The 18,977-nt window shown below is 35.8% G+C and overlaps 1 long non-coding RNA gene across 19 annotated transcripts in view; it reads left to right on the top strand.

Moving 5' to 3' along the window:
• LOC141422445 (uncharacterized) overlaps nucleotides 1-18,977 on the top strand; it is a 178,865-nt gene that overhangs the window by 48,413 nt on the left and 111,475 nt on the right. For 4 of the 19 annotated variants that reach the window (XR_012446991.1, XR_012446990.1, XR_012446997.1 and 1 more), the window contains 3 exons: nucleotides 1,659-1,745; nucleotides 3,778-3,893; nucleotides 7,653-7,808. The exons of 13 other annotated variants lie outside the window; for them this stretch is intronic. This is a non-coding gene — a long non-coding RNA (uncharacterized lncRNA). Of the gene's footprint in view, nucleotides 1-1,658; nucleotides 1,746-3,724; nucleotides 3,894-7,652; nucleotides 7,809-18,977 lie in introns of those variants that run through there. 2 more of the 19 variants (XR_012446996.1, XR_012446992.1) reach the window with 2 other exon arrangements.

Raw genomic sequence — 18,977 nt, 5'->3', positions numbered from 1 at the left:
TATATCAGAAAGATACAGAACTTTCAATTTCTATATACTTAACAATATAGCTCAAAACTTATAAAGCAAAATTTGATAAAGTGAAAAATCCACAGTCAGAATGGAACATCTCTTTGCAACTTTTAGAATTATCCACAAAGACTTAAAATTATTGCAATTCACAACTAAAATGATTTTCAAAGACTAGTATAAATTATATGTCTAACAGCAGACATGTAATTGACAACAGTCTTAATGACTACTTCCTTGATCCTCATACAGTCAGTTATATTTCATAGTAGAAAGGCCTAATAATGCTATCACAAAAAATCTTCCTTATAAAACTGGTAAAGGTTATGGATGATATAAATAATCATTATTTAAAGATATGAATAAACTGTCAATAAAGTAAGATCAATGGGGCCAACAGTGAAGATGGACTGGAAAGCCACAGGGGAAGTTGTTTGTAGGTGTAACATCACATGGTAGGCAGCAGAGGGTCTTGAGATCAGGAAGCAAGGAAGAAGGACTTGGGCAGACAATTTATAGTTTTCATCATCTCACCAAGTCAATTATGTTTTCCTGCTGGATTATGAATATTGCCCAGGTGACATGGGAAGAAGCAGTTTACTTCTGCCAAGAATAAGATGACTTTCTACTTCCGCTTCACAGATTCATGGAGTTTTGTTTTATCATGTTCTAGATTATTGCAGAGGTTGGGTTCCAGCACTTTCTGGTGTGAGACTTTTTAGCTTTTGCATCAATTCTTTCTTTTTGCAGTGAAAGTTCTAGTAAAGTTTCCTAGGAAAGGAATTTAATATAACATGATAAAAGGAGGGAGAAATGAGGGAAAAAGGAAAAACATTTCCTGCTCCCCAGGCAGGAAATGGGAGTAAAGATTCCTCTCATAGATTCTTTTAGCCTCTCTACATAAGTACATTTCTTTTTTATTCAAATGTTCCAAATTTGGCTTATGTTGGAATCTTAGTTATAAATAGAAAAATTTCTTTAAAAGGGACATTACTCTTATAATACACAATACACTTTATGCCCCGCAAATAGTCTGCAGGTAAAGCACTGGAATTAACAAGCTCAAAATATCTAGTCAAGTAATACTGCATTATTTTGTCCTTTTTAACCTTAGTTATAAGAACAGTCACTGATTGCTCTGCTTTCCCTCTCTTGTGACTTAATCTTTTAATCAAAATGTATATATTTATATATGACTTAAATAGATATACACACATAGTTTAAAAAGCAACTTTTTCATTTATTCCATTTGAGTATAAGCTAGATTCAGTGTTACTGAATTTCAGATATCTATGTTTCAGATTCTTAGAAGTAGGCACTTAAATTACAGGCTATAATGAAATTGGTGTCTAATTAATTACACAAACCCAAAAAACACTTTATAAGTAAAATTCCACAGAACTTTAGAACACTTGTGCTGTACATGTGCACACACATATGTCACATATATACCTATCATTTAATTTTTAGGTATGTATATATAATTTTCATTTAATTATCATATTTCAAGTAGTGCTGCTCCACTGGTATTGATCTAAACTGAAATGGACTTGAATGTTACTAATTGATGTTTTAATGATTTGTAAGCTATTTATATTACATAGAATTCTGACAGAGATTTACTAAATCCTATCATTAATGATTTACAGGTTTTTCTGGGAGCATTTGCTATGGTCTGATGAGTTAATTTTCAAACATTAAAAAAATTATTAAAACAATGAGAAAATAGACTTATAGTAAGTATCATATTTGAATTTTTCTAAAATAAAATAGATCTTTTCAATCAGGGATAGTACATTTCAGTTTTAAAGACAAATGAAATTATGTTGTTTTTAGGTAAATGGATGGAATTGGAGATTATCATGTTAAGTGAAATAAGTCACACTCAGAAAGACAAAGCTTATGTGTTTTGCCTCCTATGTGGAAGCTAGACCTATAAGATAGCATATACATAAATACATATATGATCTTATATACACATATATGTATATATATATACACACATGCATACACACACACATATATATGTATATATATATATATATAGAGAGAGAGAGAGAGAGAGAGAGAGAGAGGAGAGAGAGAAAAAAAGGGAGAACATGATTTTATTAGTGAGTCTTTCTGATGCTACTACAGGGAGACAGGAGAGCAAAAGAGAATGATAGAGAATGAATAATATTGAAACCCAATTATGTAGTATAATGGAATGCACTGAAAATTGTTGAATAGGGGAGCAAGGAAATAGAAAAAGAGTAATACAGTGGATTAATCTGATTAAAGTGTGATTGATAAATACATGTGTTAAATGTGTTTACCAAGGGAAACACTCTTGAACGATCAATATACACTTAAAAAATGAAGGACAGAGAAATAAAATGGGTAGCCTCAAGGATGGGTACCAATGAGAGGGAGGAGGATAAACAGAGTGGGTGAAGAGGGTGAATATGGTGGATGTACTTTGTATACATGTAAGAAACTAGAATAGTGAACGCTGTTGAAATTATTCTGTGAAGGGGAAGGGGGTATGAGGGAGAATGGTGGAAGGGTGAATTAATTAGGATATATTGTAAACAAATGTATAAATGTCACAATGTTACACCTTATATAAATACTACCTGCTAATAAATAAATTTTGGGGAGGGGGAGGTGATGGGGAAAGGGGTAGGAGAATGAATACAGTGCAAATAATGTATACATGTATGTAAATGCAAAAATGATACCTGTTGAAATTCTAGGAATCAGGGGAGGGGGGCTGAAAGAGAGAAATGGAGAGGGTAAATTCAAGTATGTTATATTTGATACAATGTAAAACCTTTTTAAATGCTACAATGTAGCCCCACACAGCAAAATAATAAAAAATAATATAAAGAAAGAAATAAAAACAGAAGTGGCTATACTTACTTCTCTACTCTACCTTAGAAAATAAAACCTATGTGGGGGAAAAAAAGAAAACCCGTGAATTCTGAGACAAAGGGGTTGTAAATAAATGCACTAATAGAAATTAATTAGTAATAATTTTTCTTTTCTGTCTAAATTGTCAAAGTGAACTAAATTATGGAACTATCATAGATCGCTACAAAGGAAGTTTTCAATTAAAATCTAAAAGTCATTTGAGCAACCATACACAAAAGACTATGAATATAAATTCTTTTATTTTCAATTTATATTGAAAATATTTTGATTGGATAACCTAATAGTACATGAAGCCACTTTAAATGCAAATTCAAATAATGTCAATATGCTATTATTTGTATATATTCATTGCTATCCAATCTGCAAATATTAAGTAAATATTAAGTAGTACTGTAAATATTAAGAAGTACTGCTTTGTTTACTATTTTTTACTTTCTGATATTAAAAAATATCATGCATCAATATAATTTTTGATAAGCAAAAATTGACAAAATACTTGTTCAAGGTACAAACAATAATGGTTTTGACATTTGCTTCAATAGAAAGCTCTTGCAGGAGGTTTTTGGGGAAATTAAATATATTTTAGATAGATGGATTCATCCATAATTTTTGTTTTTAATTTTCATTCAGTTTCATAAGCACTTCATTATCAAAATCTTTTAGATGGTGAACCACAGCCACCTTAAGAAATTTTTATATTTTACAAATTTGTCTCACATTTAACATGAATACCAATACTTCCAGTTTTTGATTCAATATATTAACAAATCATGTAATGCTTATATCTAATTTTTTCCCAAAGTCACTAACTTCATCAACATTACTCTTTTGTATGCCTGCATTCCCTCTTCTGAGAAGTGACATGAAAGAATGTCAAGAAAATGAGAAGCTTGTAAAAGTTCAATGATGTCTTAAACTCGCTGTACCAAGACTTATCGTTGATGGAGAGCAAGATACTGCAGCAGCTTAAGGTCATGAATGTGGCATAAAATTAAACTTCTATTAACACTGAAAAAATGTCTTTATTAACCCAATGTCATTTAGTATAGTGTGATTTATATGTTTGTTGATTAAAGAACACTTTAGCAATTTTGGCATATATCATAACAGATGTGAGAGTCTTTGCTTATTTCTCAGGACTTTTGTGTTACTGGTTGAGATGATGCAAAGGGAGCATTCCATATTTGTATTTAGGTACTTCTCCTAGAAGTTGGAACTTCTAGGAGATGTACTCCAGAAAGGAGATATACTCCATAAAGGATATAATCCAGGAAGGATGCTTAGTAATGATGGGTAAAAGTAATTCAAGAATAAAAACCACATCCTGGTGTTTGATGACTCCTCACTGAAGGGTACCTAGCAGGAGGTGCAGTCACCAAATGTATTTTCTGTGCTTATTTTTGTCAGGAACTATGCAAGTCAACAATTGTTTACCCTATTAAAAATATGCCTCCACTCAGTCCTGTAGTGCCTGGAGACCAAATGTTGTCACTCTTAACAGTGATAGATGATGCCCAAAAAAGGTGGGGAAGGATAAGACATCATGGACTGAAATGGTATCTGATATCTCTTAGGGCTTTGAAGGTTTGGATAGAAAACAAAAGGCTTAAAGACTGATAGCCCTTCCTTGCAGTGATCTAGAATTTCAAATATTTGAGAAAGGAAAGAAAACAAAAAAGAAGTAAAGATCTCATTTTTTAAAAATAGTGACTGTAATTGGATTTCATGTTCTAGGAGTTTGTTTTATTTTAAGCAGTGAAAGAAGAAAGTATATTACATAACATTAAATCAAATACTATGGATTCATGGAGTGAGACCAAGAGAAAACCCAATAAGATGAGTAGTTCTCCGAGGACTGAAATAGGAAAGACAAAATATACTCTTGATGTGCTGAGATGTCCACAAACTACTCACAGAAAGTAGAAAACTGACCTAACAATTTTATCAAGAAATTATACTTAAATGTTGCTCCCTTTATGTTAAATGTAAAGTAAAACCTATTTTAAATAAGAGATTAAATAAAAAATTAGTGCAGTGAACTAAGGCACTAATGAATTAGTGCAGTGAACTAATCTAAATGCATGTAAATATCCTCAATTAAGCATACGTATTACTGTCCGGCCAAAGTCACCTTAATCTGGGGCAATCCTCAGATTACCTGTGAAGCACAGGTAAGCTGTGAACAACTGCTTAGTAGAAGTAATTGAGGGATGACCCTACCTGCACTCCAAATAGCTAAGCCTCACTGAAGTTTCACTTGCAGAGTATCAGCAGTTAATGAGAAACAGAGTCAGGGCTCAGGAGGGACTCAGACACAGAGGCAGAATTTGGAGCTAGAGGTGAAGTGATTATTATTAAATTAAAGAGAGAAATCATAAAATGCAAGACAATGCCTATAGCAAGAATTCAAGGCGAAAAAAAAGCATGCAGAGAGGGAAATGTTGGTGAAATAGAAGAATAGGAGGAAGCAATGTCAGAGGGCAGTCTCAGGAAGCATGAGAGAAAATGTAGTTCGGCAGATCATGAGGTACCCAGAGACCCTGCTAAAAGTGGTACGAACATTAGAAACAGGAGTGTAGTCACATGCCAGTGCTGCATGAGTAATTTTCCAAGAAACTCAGTTTCTGAAGCATGTAAAGAATGAAAGACAAATAAGAATAACATTTAACAATCACTTAAATGTATAATCACAAAGTTTATAGGATCTTAATTATTTGGAAATGATGTTCAAAGAACAACTAGCAATACTTTAGTTATGCTTAGCTCACTCAAAAACCTGTATAAGACATACAACCAATATTTGTGAAAATTCAATAATGTCAATAGATTACAAAAAGAGCAGAGCACCTCAATTTCTAACTTTAGCAAGCTTAATAAGTGACTAAGCTCCTATTTTTATATAATATGTAATATAGTATAACATTGAATTGTTTCTTTCACGTTAAGAATACAAAGTAAAACTGTATACCTACTGTGATAATTTTATATTCATCATGATAAAATCAAAAGAAAAAACATTTAAAAATATTAAGTAATTTGCTCACTGGTCCATGATAAATGGATGTCTGTTTTTTGCCCATTATATTGTTGTATTTGATTGTGTGAAGTGGGTGATGTCAAATATTCTTAAAAATATGTAAGTCTATGAAAAATATTGCAGAAACTTGTAAGGTTAGAGTGATAATTCACTCAAAAAGCATATTTTATAGCAGTCTTATGATCTAAGTAAGGTGTTTTAGATATCACATGTGTTCTTGCACCCACTCTGTGCCTAGATTTCCTTAAGAACTGTCTCTTCCTACTCTTCTTCATCACTGCTACTCAATTTCCTGCTCTGCTCTCACTCTAGAATTTGCTTCCTCCCAGGAGGAGCAGGCACAGCCTCTAGTATCAAGTAGAGATGAATAGACTGAAGGTGAAGTCTAAAAGAACTGAAAACACTTCAAAAGTGCCACTGAAATTAAAAGAAAGTCAAACTTGGCTTAGTAGTCCCCAAAGTTTAAATAATTGCTATTAATATCAGTATTTTATCTAAGAACAGCTAACTAGAATTTTTATCTCCAGTGCCAAGGTGTCCGTTAATCCTTCCATTTCCCTTTCCATTGAAATACCAGTCAGCTACCTCAGACAGCTTCTTTCAGTGTTAGGAGAAGGAAGGAAAAGGTGAAAGCACAAATTCCTTTTGGAAGGTTTACCAATCAGTACATGAAACATAATGGTATTCTTAAATATGAGAAATATATAGGAAATGATATTTTATTACTATAATTATAGTTTACAACTTCTACTTGTGTTAATATAGATATTGAATAATATGTATTTGTTATTCTTTTTAAATGTCTAGATTTATAATTTAGAAAGAAAAACACTTATATTTTATTACTTAGGAATTACTTGGAAATAAGAGTGCAGCAGTATTTAAGAAAAATATGCTTTCTTTACTTCACTTATTTTAAAAAATAAGGTTTTTGAACTTAAAAATTATTGATATGTAGCCAAAACTTATGATAGCATACTAACTCAATTGTTTTACATTTTAAAAAAACTTAAAATTTATGTTTAAGTTGTCATATGCTCATTGAGATTTGCAGACCACAAGCAGTTGTATTTCCCTGAAGAAGCACCACAAGGCAAAGCTTTTATAATGTGTTTACTGAAGCAAGACAAAAAAATGGATTGGTTAAAATGGAAATTTCCTAGTCAAAGGTTAGAGTTGGGCTTCAGTTTGCTTGCATAGGACCCAAGGCACTGGAACTGATCTACCTAGTGGCCTCTCAACTAATTTTTTAAATTTTATTTTATTGTTATTACACTTACTTACATGTGTACACATTATATGGGCCACCCTTCCTCCCTGCCTCTGGGGAGAACCTGTTTTGCCCTCTGTTCTCATATTTTGTTGAAGAAATAACATAAAAGATAATAAGAAAAACATGGCATTTTTGCTACTTTGATATAAGGATAGCTATACAGGGAGATTCCTTGTGTTGTTTCCATGCACATGTGTATTTCAGCCCAAATTGGTTCATCTCTGCCAGACCTTTTTGCTACTTCCTAGTCTCTTCCCATAGTGCCTTCTGCCAGTTAAAGATTGTAATATTCATTCCTATACCGTGAGCACATCAATTACATTCAAGTTTTTGGTTTTCTTCCCTTTCCCTATCCCTCTTATGCGCAATCTCCCATTAGTGTGTGACCCATGTCTAATAATATCACTGCATTTCTTTTAGGTCTAAAGTCCATATGAGGGAAAACATAGGATGTTTGGACCTCTGAACCTGGCTAACTTCACTTAAGATGATGTTCTCCAGTTCCATCCATTTACCTGTGAATGACAAAATTTCATTCTTCTTCGTGGCTGAATAAAATTCTATTGTGTACAAGTACCATGTTTTCTTAATTCACTCATGGGGAGTGGGGCATCTTGGCTGTTTCCATAACTTGGCTATTATGAATAGTGCTGCAACAAACATGGGTGTGCAGGTGCCTCTGGAGTAACCTGTGTCACATTCCTTTGGGTATATCACTAGGAGTGGTATTGCTGGATCACATGGCAGATCTGTTTTTAGTTTTTTAAGGAGCCTCCATATTGTTTACCAAAGTGGTTGTGCTGGCTTACATTCCCACCAGCAGTGTAGGAGGGTTTCATTTTCTGTATCCTTGCCAACATTTGTTGTTGATAGTGTTCTTTATGATATGTATTCTAACTGGATTGAGGGGAAATAGTAGAGTGGTTTTAATTTGCATTTCCTTGATGGCCAGGGATAGTGAGCATTTTTTCATGTGTTTTTTAGTCATTTGGATTTCTTCCTTTGAAAAAGTTCTGTTTACTTCAGTTGCCCATTTCTTTATTGGGTAATGTATTTTGGGGGAGTTTAGTTTTTTGAGTCTTCCTGTATATTCTGGTTATCAGTGCCTTATCTCATGTATAGCTAGCAAAGATATTTTTCCATTCTGTGAGTGGCCTCTTCAATTTAGAGACCATTTCTTTTGTTGTGCAAGAATTTAAAAAATTTCATGTAGTCCTATTTGTCCATCCTTTCTCTTAGTTGCTGGGCTGATGGAGTTCTAGTGAGGAAGTCCTTACCTTTACCTATTGTTTCCAGGTATTATTTCTAGGATTTCTGTTTGATTTTATTATCTGAGGTTTCAATATCTTTGTTTAACTCCTCTTTTACATTTTTTGTTGTCTTCTTTATGTCATATCTCTTTATAGTCGCCTTTGTTTCACTTTGGTGTTGTTGAAGTCTTCTCTGAGTTCATTTAGTTGTTTATGTGTCTTCTCAAGTTCTTTATTTGTCATGTCTTGTAATTTCTTGAGTACATCTTGTACTTTCTGGTAACCATGACTTGTAGCTTCTCCATGAGTTTCTCAGTGATCTTTTCCATGATTTCCTCTTTGAGGGATGTTTTTGTGGGTGTCACAGGGCTCATTAGTGACATTTATCATTTTTTGGAAGGAGTGAGGAACTGGGTGTTCATTTTGTTCATTTTTCAATAAATCCTCTATTGAACTTTTTTTGAGGAGTTTAGTTCCCTTCCCTTCTTCTCTCCATCACTCCAATTTGTGCTGTGCAACTATGTTCTTGGTTGACTGCTTGGTAGTTTTAGTCACCTGTTTTCTTTCCTTTGAGTTAATTTTTGTGTTGTGACTGACTTAGTAGTACACTCAGGTGATGTGGTATTTCTGTCCCTGTCCTGGAGGTGTAATTTAGCAATAATAAATTCACACATCCAATGCCAGACCAATTGTTTGCATATTATACAGAAAATCCCTTTGTGATAATATCTATAAACAGTGGGAGGTGGGGGTGGTAATTGTTGTTTTGCTATAAATAGAAAACCTGGGTAGTTGGTAAAGGTGGTGGTGAATGGTTGGGAGTGGAAAGGGTACATGTTTGGGTGTATTTCTGAGATTGTAATGGAGAGTGTTTGTGTCAGGGATTTCAGGGGGCTGAGGGTGGTACCATGTGGTGAATGTGTAGGAGGGAGGAATACTGTGGTGACAAATTGGGGAAGGATAGGAGGGAGAGGTGAAGACAGGGGAGAGAGTGGATGAGAAGACAGAGAAAGAGTAGTTGGGAGGGAGAACAATATATTGTAGCCCAAGAAAAAGAGGGAAAGTAAAGGGGGTAAGAATAAGGACAAGAAAATTGTGATGGTAAAGTTAATAATATTAAAAAAAAAACACCAACAAAAAGTTCAGTCTGCTTGGTGTAAATTCTGGACTTATTCCTTTGGCATACAATCATAGTATTTGTACTAAGTATTCTTGTCTTTGTGGGAAAGGTTGCTGCACCTCTTGTCAGACAACTTGGGGTGAGATGGCTGGAGGTTTTTTTTGCTTTTCTTTTTTCTGCTTTCCTTGGTCCGTGGACCATACATTACAAACAGGAGCTCTGAAGTACTCTCACGAGGTGATTTACTTGTGAGCAGTATTTGTTTCTTTCTGTCCATGGGGCAGGTCACAATTGGGTCTTGAGGAGATTCATTTGCAATTTGTACAGGTGTCAGATCTGTTGTTTTCACAAGGTGGCAGCTGCATTGCTTAACTGCTGTAACTCTGTATGGGCAGCTCCTCCCCCAGCAAGGTAGGGTAATTCAGTTTTGAGGACCTCCCTCAGTCTCCCAAGATATCTCAGGGATCCACCATGGCCCTGTTTTGGAAGGTTGGCTGGTTGCTCCACCCCGGCTGTCAGCCTTGGTTAATTGTCCAGTCTTCTTTCACTGAGTTCAGCTCCTAGCCCTACCTCCTTTATCTGAGGCAGGTTCAGCATTCCACCCCACTGTCACTGTTAGTGTTAGATTACAATTCACTGTTTACGCTTTTCAGTTTTGTTTGGGGGGCTGTGGGCTCTGTGCTGGATTATGTTCCCAGGGGGTGGGTAGGGAGTCATGTGTGCTGTGTGTTACTCACCTGTTGGGTGTACAGGTTTATGCAGGCAGCTTTGGAACCAGTCAGTGGGGAGAAATGGTGTGTAGCTTTTCTCAAGTTAGACACTTAGTAGACTGGGTTCAGTGTGATAGGGCATAGATAAGCTTTCCACAGGTCAGGGGTCCAGGATGTTACAGAGTTCAATTCTGATTGATGCTCTATCTTCTGCATTTTGAAGAAAAGAAAAGGGAGAAATGGCCAAGGGTCTTTATTCTCCCAAGGCAGAAACATGATATTGATTGTGCCATGGTGGGATTTTTCTCTGCTGTTAAATGCAATTAAAAAGCTATTTAAAGGGTCAGGCCTTGAATTTTGTGGGCACCTAACATGTTGTGAGTTATTATTTTGGCTGGAAACAATCAAAATTACCCAAGTGTTGCTCCCAAGTCTTGAGGTGGTTTCTGGAGTCTCAGAGCTCAGTTCTAATTCCCTACCCTAACCACCATCTCAGATCTCCCTCAACTATTTCTAATACTTCAGATTATAGTTTCAACATAAACAGACTACATGCAAATGCAAATACTAGACTCTTGGTCATAAACAATTGATCACTGCTTCCTCATCAACTGATTTCCTTAAGCTAATAAAAATGAGTTTATGGCTTTATATATAACTACTCACTTAAATCAGAACCATTTAATCTCAAAATTAGTCATTTCACTCTTCTTTTGAAAAGGAGAGTGGTTTCATATTTGTAAATTTTCAAATCTGAGGACATTAAAGGTCAGTGAGCTAGAGCAACCTCCATGGGCTTACTTACGGTACAGGATAAGACCAAAAATTTTGTGCAGATGTATAAAAAATGACAGTCACAAAACAGTTTTTGAGCACATCACTTGTAACTCAAATAACTTAAAGACCCTGTTATTCTTACAGAGAAGTGTTCCAAAGTATCTCAGTAAGCTCAATTTAGCTCATACATGCCTATTTCCCTCATATATAATGGATTCATTCTCTCTGGTCAGCAATGTCCAATAATTATTATGTTAGTCATATCCTAGGGCAGATTTCCATAATGCTCAACACCATGTGTTCATGCTCTGAATAGCCTCATATTTTTCAAAGTGGATGGCAAATGAAACTTGCTTCTAATTAACACAATATAGAAAAAGTGATGGAAGACCATGACCATGCAAAAGTGAAGGGATTTTTACAGAGGTAATTAAGACCCCCCAAAAGTGGATTTTGAGTTGTTTAAAAACATTTTCCTGGAGTTTGTATATGTTTTTAGGTCTTTCAGATTATGTTTGATGAAATTGGGTGTGTTGATGTTGGGTGCATATAGGTTGATAATTGTTATTTCCTTTTGGTCTATTTCCCCTTTTATTAGTATAGAGTGTCCTTCTTTATTTTGTTTGATCAATGTAAGTTTGAAGTCTACTTTATCCGAGAAAACTATTGCTAACCCTGCCTGTTTACGGGGGCCATTGGCTTGGTAGATCTTCTTCCAGCCTTTCACTCTAAGCCAGTGCTTGTTTCTGTCCATGAGGTGGGTCTCCTGTAGGTAGCAGATTGTAGGATCTTCCTTTTTAATCCAGTTTGCCAATTGGTGTCTTTTGATGGGGAATTTAGTCCATTAATGTTTAGTGTTAGTATTGATAGGTATGTGGTGAACCCATCATTTAGTTGTCTTTGTTGTTTAAGGGTTTGATTGTGTGTGGCTGAATCAATGTTACTCTCTACTTTCTTGCCTTTTCTTTTCCTGTGGTTTGGTACTGCCTGTCTTTTCATGGTTTTGTTTGCTGTCACTTTCTGTGTGCAGAATTCCTTGGAGAATCTTTTGTAGTTGTGGCTTGGTGGTTATATATTGTCTTAGTTTCTGCTATCCCTAAAGTTCATTTGGAAACATAAGAGACCGTGAGTAGCTAAGACAATACTCAGCAAAAAGAGCAATGCTGGAGGTATCACAATACCTGACTTCAAACTATATTACAAAGCAATAGCAATAAAAACAGCATGGTACTGGCACAAAAACAGACATGAAGACCAGTGGAACAGAATAGAGGACCCAGATAAGAGTCCACACAACTGTACTCATCTTATTTTTGACAAAGGGGCCAAAAATATATGATGGAGAAAAGACAGCCTTTTCGACAAATGCTGCTGGGAAAAGTGGTTATCCATCTGCAAAAAGCTGAAACTAGATTCATGCCTATCACCCTGTACTAATATCAACTCAAAATGGATCAAGGATATCAATATCAGACACAAAATTCTGACGTTAGTACAGGAAAGAGCAGGAAACACACTGGAAGTAATAGGTATAGGTGAGGACTTCCTCAATAGAACCCCAGCAGCCCAGCAGCTAAGAGAAAGAATGGACAAATGGGACATTTCTCAAAAGAAAACATACAAATGAAAAGAAGCATGTGAAAAAGGCTCACATTCACTAATTATCAGGGAATTGGAAATCAAAACTACAATGGGATACTGTCACACTCTCATTAGGATTATGGAAAGAAATAAGAAAAACAATAAAGCAAGAGAGAGAACAAGAAAGAGAGAAAGGAGAAAGAAAGGAGGGAGACAGGGAGGAAGGAAAGAAAAGGCACAGGGAAGGAAAGGACAAGAAAGGAAAGGGAAAACAAAGAGAAGAAAATAACATGTGGGTGAAGATATAAAGCACCATTGGAAATCAATGAACCAATTATGAAATGGGCAACTGAACTAAACAGAACTTTCTCAAAAGAAGAAATTCAAATGGCCAAAAAGCACATGAAAAAATGCTCACCATCTCTAGCCATAAAGGAAATGCAAATCAAAACCACATTAAGGTTCCACCTCACCCTGTTAGAACAGCCATCATCAAAAACACCACCAACAACAGGTGTTGGCAAGGATGTGGGGAGAAAGGAACCCTCTTACACTGCTGGTGGGAATGCAAGCTGGTGCAATTACTCTGGAAAAAAATTTGGAGGCTTCTTAAAAATCTCAACATAGATCTGCCATATGATCCAGCAATCCTACTCCTGGAGATATAACCAAAGGAATGTGATACAGGGTACTCCAAAGGCACCTGCACACCCATGTTTATTGCAGCACTATTCACAATAGCCAAGTTGTGGAAACAACCAAGATGCCCTACTACTGACGAATGGATCAAGAAAATGTGGTATTTATACACAATGAAATTTTACTCAGCCATGAAGAAAAATGAAATCTTATCATTTGTAAGTAAGTGGATGGAGCTCCATCCATTTAGAACATCTGAGTGAGGTTAGCCAGGCTTAGAAGACCAAAAATCATATGTTCTCCCTCATATGCAATCTTTAGATCCAGGGCAAATACAGCAATGTTGTAGGACTTGGGTCACATGACAAGGGGAGAACATATACGGGAAGTACAGGGTTAGATAAAAAAAACCCCAAACAAAAAAGCATTTGATATCCCCACTCCAGAGGAATTAATACGGAAACCTTAAAGCGACAGAGGTCAACATGTGAAGGGGATCAGAAACAAGTGTAAAGTTCAGTGAGAGATGAATCAACCTGGGTTGTAACACATTTGTACATGAAAGCAATGCTAGGAATCTCTCTGTGTAGCTGTCCTTATCGCAACTAGCAAAAATGCTATGTCTTTCTTATTATTGCTCGTTTCTACTCTTCAAAGGAACTGGAGAAAAGCACAGAACAGCTTTTGCCTGGAGGCAAGGGGGTAGGGGGGTGGAGGGGAAAGGGTGGAAGCGGGGTGCAGGGGGAAGAAATGACCCAAACGGTGTATGCACATATGCACATGTGAATAAATGAATAATAATAAAAAAAATTTCCTGGGAGATCTTATTTAATCAGGTGCAAATCTAACAATGTAGAGGGGCTTCCTTGAGAAGACACAAAGCAGTGTTGAGTGTTTCCTCTTTGGCTATTGGAAGTCATTGTCCATGTGTCAAAGAGCAGTAAGTGCCTGCAGCTGCTGAGAACGACTTCATGCTGAGAGTCTACAAGTCTCTACAGCCCTTCATCTCATGCATTAGGAAGGATAGAAGTGGATATTCCTCTATGGATGCACCTTCAGGTAAGAACACAGCCCAGTCAACACCGTCATTTTCACCCTGGGACACCCTAAGAAGAGAATCCAGCAAATTTTCCTTTTCTGGGGGAGGAGCCTGAACTCTCAATTCCCAGAGACTTTGCTATTCAGCACAAGAAAACAAACATGAATGTTTCAGAAAAGAGAAAAATGAACTTCAAGGATGTTACTATTACCCAGAGGTAATTCCAGTCCATTCTGAAGTGGTTGACTTCAGAATAATTGCTTTTTAACCTTGCCTTTGTTTTTTGTTAATCGAGTTTCATAATTTTGCTTCGGCATAATCTCTTTTGCGATTTATCTTTATACGTTAAACAGACTTTGAATATGTTTACTTCATGTTTATTATTTATGTGCTTGTTGGTAAAATAGTTCTCTTACATTATAATGCATTCCCTCACTTGTAATAGCATTTGGTTAAAATGCACCCTGTTCTGACTCCCATAGCAGGATGTGTGTATTCAAAAGTCTGTTTCTCCATCTTTGTGTATACTACCTTGAAGAAATACTTGTGTTCTGTGGAAAAGTACTGCAGAAGGACCACATTTTAGTTGGTTGATGGCTCTAGACCATATATTCCTCTGGGATATAAGGGGCATATTAACACACCAAAATTCAATTTTCCCACCTATCTCAGTTTCTCCTTGCTCAGGTCATTATTCTTAGACATGAAATTATTTGAAAATCACAGCATCTCAATAAATATGAAGAATTGTAAACTTGTAACATTGTTTAATAATGTATTTGATAATATTTTGGTACCACAAATACTAAATGTAAGAAAATAAGTGTAATCATGTTCATTTTAGGACTTGTGCTGACAGGGCCACTAAAACTTTGAAGTCTATAAAAGAGGTAATTTAGAGCCCCAGTTCTGGGCATCAAAATCCATCTGCTGCTGCCCTCTTATTGTCAGCTGTGATGTATTCTGTGTTCTTTCATTGACACATTGTTTTGCACATTTATGACAAGTACCATCTGGATTGTCTGGTTTACCCAAACTCCCTAGCATGTTTCAGTTTAGTATCATCTCCTATCTGCCCCATTACTCACTGTGTGATCCTGCTTTGCTGGCACATTCATCTTGGAGAGTCTATCAGGGACCAAGGTAGCTCCAGGCTGCCAAGATTCACTTCTAAACCCTCAGCTAGCATCTTGTTGGCAGTTACAATGCAGCTTTCCCACCTTGGCCACAATTTGGTCCTTTTGAATAGATCTATCTACTCTATTTATGGATGTGGTATATGTTTTTTTTTAATTCAAACATGTCAGATCCTTAAAGTTTTAATGAAATTGGTTCGTGATTAGTTTTGTTCATTCATTGATTAATTCAGTTATCAACATAAGAAACACATGTGAAAGGCACACCACCAACCAGGCATTGAACTCCTGCAAATAAAAAATAGCAAAGCACATGTTCCTGGCTTCAAGAATTTTAAATGGGATAGGGACATAAATCTTTCTCACCTGTCATCTGCCCATTACCCACTGACACATTGTCACTGTGTTCTGTTTCTCTTCAACCATTTTTTCTGGGAGAAAACTGCTAGAGAAACTTTATCCTCTTTGCTTGGTATAGGGTATCTCCTACTTTTCCCAACTATAATTTTATTTATCCACAGTTCTCACTAGGTTTGGGTCAATACATAAGTGGTATGAAGGAAACACAAGTATAGTACAGTGGGGTCCAGAAGAAGGTGTCTGCCCCAGGTGGAATGATTTTCATGAAGACGTATTTGAGGAATCTTTGAACTAAGATTTGTAGCACTAGGTAGAGCCAAGGCAGAGGTGGGATTAGCTTTGCCCTAGGGGAGACTCTCACTTTACAATGAGAGCTAATGGGAACGATGCAGATATTACTTTAAAATGAGCAAATAAAGAAAGAGGACCTGGAAATATGCTCAACCTGAGACAGTGATGGAGGTCTTTTTGTAAGTACATGTTCATTGCTTGTCCCTGTTTAGTTTCTGTATTAAAAGCTTTATATTTCAGATGTTTTAGCTTTGAATTCCACAATCCCAGCATTGATTCTGATTCTCTTAATCTGAAGCTTGGACTCTGTGCCATCATCCAGTTCTATGACTTCAACTAACTAAATTTCTATCCGTCTCATCCTTACCACACATCTGTAAAATATTTGAGACTTACATAATAATGGGGCCTTCTTCCTTTGGCTCCTGAGCACAGATGTGCTTTCTGTACAACTCTCTCATTTGATCAAAAAGGACTTATTGATCCAAACAAATATGTAGACTTTATTAACTTTATTGAATAGATATACAAGGAATGGATGAGGGAGAGAAAAGTCACCTCAACTAAGTTACAAGTCTTATCTTTTCTTCTATTCCAAATTTGTGTTTCAGCTTCTACATTGCTGGAAGCCCTTCCTTGCGGAGTCCAGATTCAATGACTTATCATCCTTCTTCTTGGGTTTTCCTGTAGAATGTGGAATGTTTTTTCATATGGATTTGTAAAACATTGTCTCTCTTTTCTGAAACTTATGCACTAGCCTGATACCCAGGCTTTCCAGAACACATCTTTCATTTCAACTTAAATTAACAAATCTCTAAAATTAACTCTGGCAAAGGAACCAAATTTAGAGGCAATATTCAGCTTTGAATATTTACCTACACTTGGCTCTTCTCCAAAGTATGACATATGAGCAAGCTTCTATGTACAAAATTATGGAGTTAACTATTTTTAATCAAGTATGTCATGCACTACTCATGATTAACATATGAAGATGATGTCACTGTTGCAGCATTCATAGTGCATGAGATTTTGGTTGCTTTATAAGTGAATAAAATATATTGTGATACACAGTGAGAATTACAAAGACTTGAACCTGTGTTAGTGGTATCATATTCACTTAAGTTGTAGATATTAAATCCAGTGTTAATGATTAAATATCTTGAAAAGACTATTGCCTTTACAACCGCTAGTAGTCATGTTGAATATATGCCAGTCACATGTGCTCTGTCATAACAGAACTTGGGTCCAGAATTAACTGGCTGTGTGCTCTTAGCAGAAACTTTTCTGCTCTACTCCTCAGTTGAAAATAAAAATTCGATGAGAATTTTACTATGTGTCTGGTATAGAATCATAACTCAATTTATCTCAAGTATTTTACCAATGAAGAAGAAAACACTAACTTCATTGAGTTATTGCAGAATGTACATTAAAATGGCTGGAGTGTGGAAAGTACTTTCTAACTTCTGCAAATACATTCATGCTGTTCTTTTCTTCTTCCTCTCCACTCTAGTCCCATATTTATGTAAGAGTCTCATTTATGAAGGAAGCTAGCTGTAGATGAGTAATAGATGTATTATGCTTTGAACTGGTTTATCAGACAGCACATAGGCACTTCAAATGTAATTACCTTGTTTCATGATGGGCTTGCTGGGTAACTTCCATCGCCCAGAATTACTTATTTGTTTCATTGGAGGATTTTTTTTCTTTTTATTCACTCTCATCTTTAATAAGTCATATCAAGATGCATAGGAAAGATTTTCTGGACTTCCCTGTTGCTCCTGAGGGTGTCAGAAGATTAACTACAAAACAAAATTGCTATTTTTCCCTTTTCTCACAAGAGCCATCCATTGAACAGAGATAGAGGCAGATACCTCTCCCAGAGCACCGTGGCGTGCAGTGAAATATTGGTATTCGAATTAGAGTCTAATCAGGAAGAGCAGACAAAGTGACGTGTTTCAGCCTTGTCTTTTTTGCAGCCAATTACCCCAGACTCCTAGTGTTCATGTCTTCCATGTACTTTCTTTAATTAGCACTTTAATAGCTTGGCTTCAGAGAGTTGGTTCAAGAGAGAACTTTCCCAAAGCTGGCAAATGGTCACAAGCAGGAGGCGATTAAATTTAGTCTCAAGCACCAGGCATCTGCATTCATTCTTTGTGTCACAGTGTGCTTTTCAAGACTTGTTCCCAATAACTCCTGACCAGAGGGATGTCATGCTGTCGGCAAATGCATTTAGAAAAAGTGCCTGCAATCATTAACCACTGTCTGTATGCTATTGATTCAGATCAATTTTCATAATAAGATTGGTGACTATCTTATTATGATTTATGTTGGATGGGAAGAAAAAGCACTTGTGCATAGATTATTGTTTTATTAGCCTTGAACCAGATAAAACAAAAAACCCCAAACTATGCTATCCTTAAACTTTTTATTAGCTCTTCATGTGTTTATTATGGATAAGCCTCACTGGAATATTCTTTGCTTAGAGGTTTAAGTCTTTTCATTATGTACACTGATTCAATTTTATGCAAATTGTGTTGATAACCAATAATTAAAAGAAGAAACAAAACTTATTTTAATGCATCTCTTAGGATTTGATGCAGTAATTTTTATAATACAGCATTAAGAAATGCAGCATTAATGGAAATATGGTATGTCATTCTTCTAAAACTTGATGGGCTTTTTTTTTCATATTTAATATTTCTAAAGTTAAAAATGCATATTGCAATAAATGTGTAAAGAAAATAATTTTTAATTTTGGCAAAAGATATAGAATAATGGTTTACACAGTGCTATTAATGACATTTTGCCTAGAGTATACAGCTTTCCACTTATTTAATAATTT

Source organism: Castor canadensis, chromosome 4 (genome assembly GCF_047511655.1).
Source record: "Castor canadensis chromosome 4, mCasCan1.hap1v2, whole genome shotgun sequence".
Taxonomy (NCBI): Eukaryota; Metazoa; Chordata; class Mammalia; order Rodentia; family Castoridae; genus Castor; species Castor canadensis.
The sequence above is the reverse complement of the archived record's forward strand: the minus strand, read 5'-3'. Positions and strand labels throughout refer to the sequence as shown.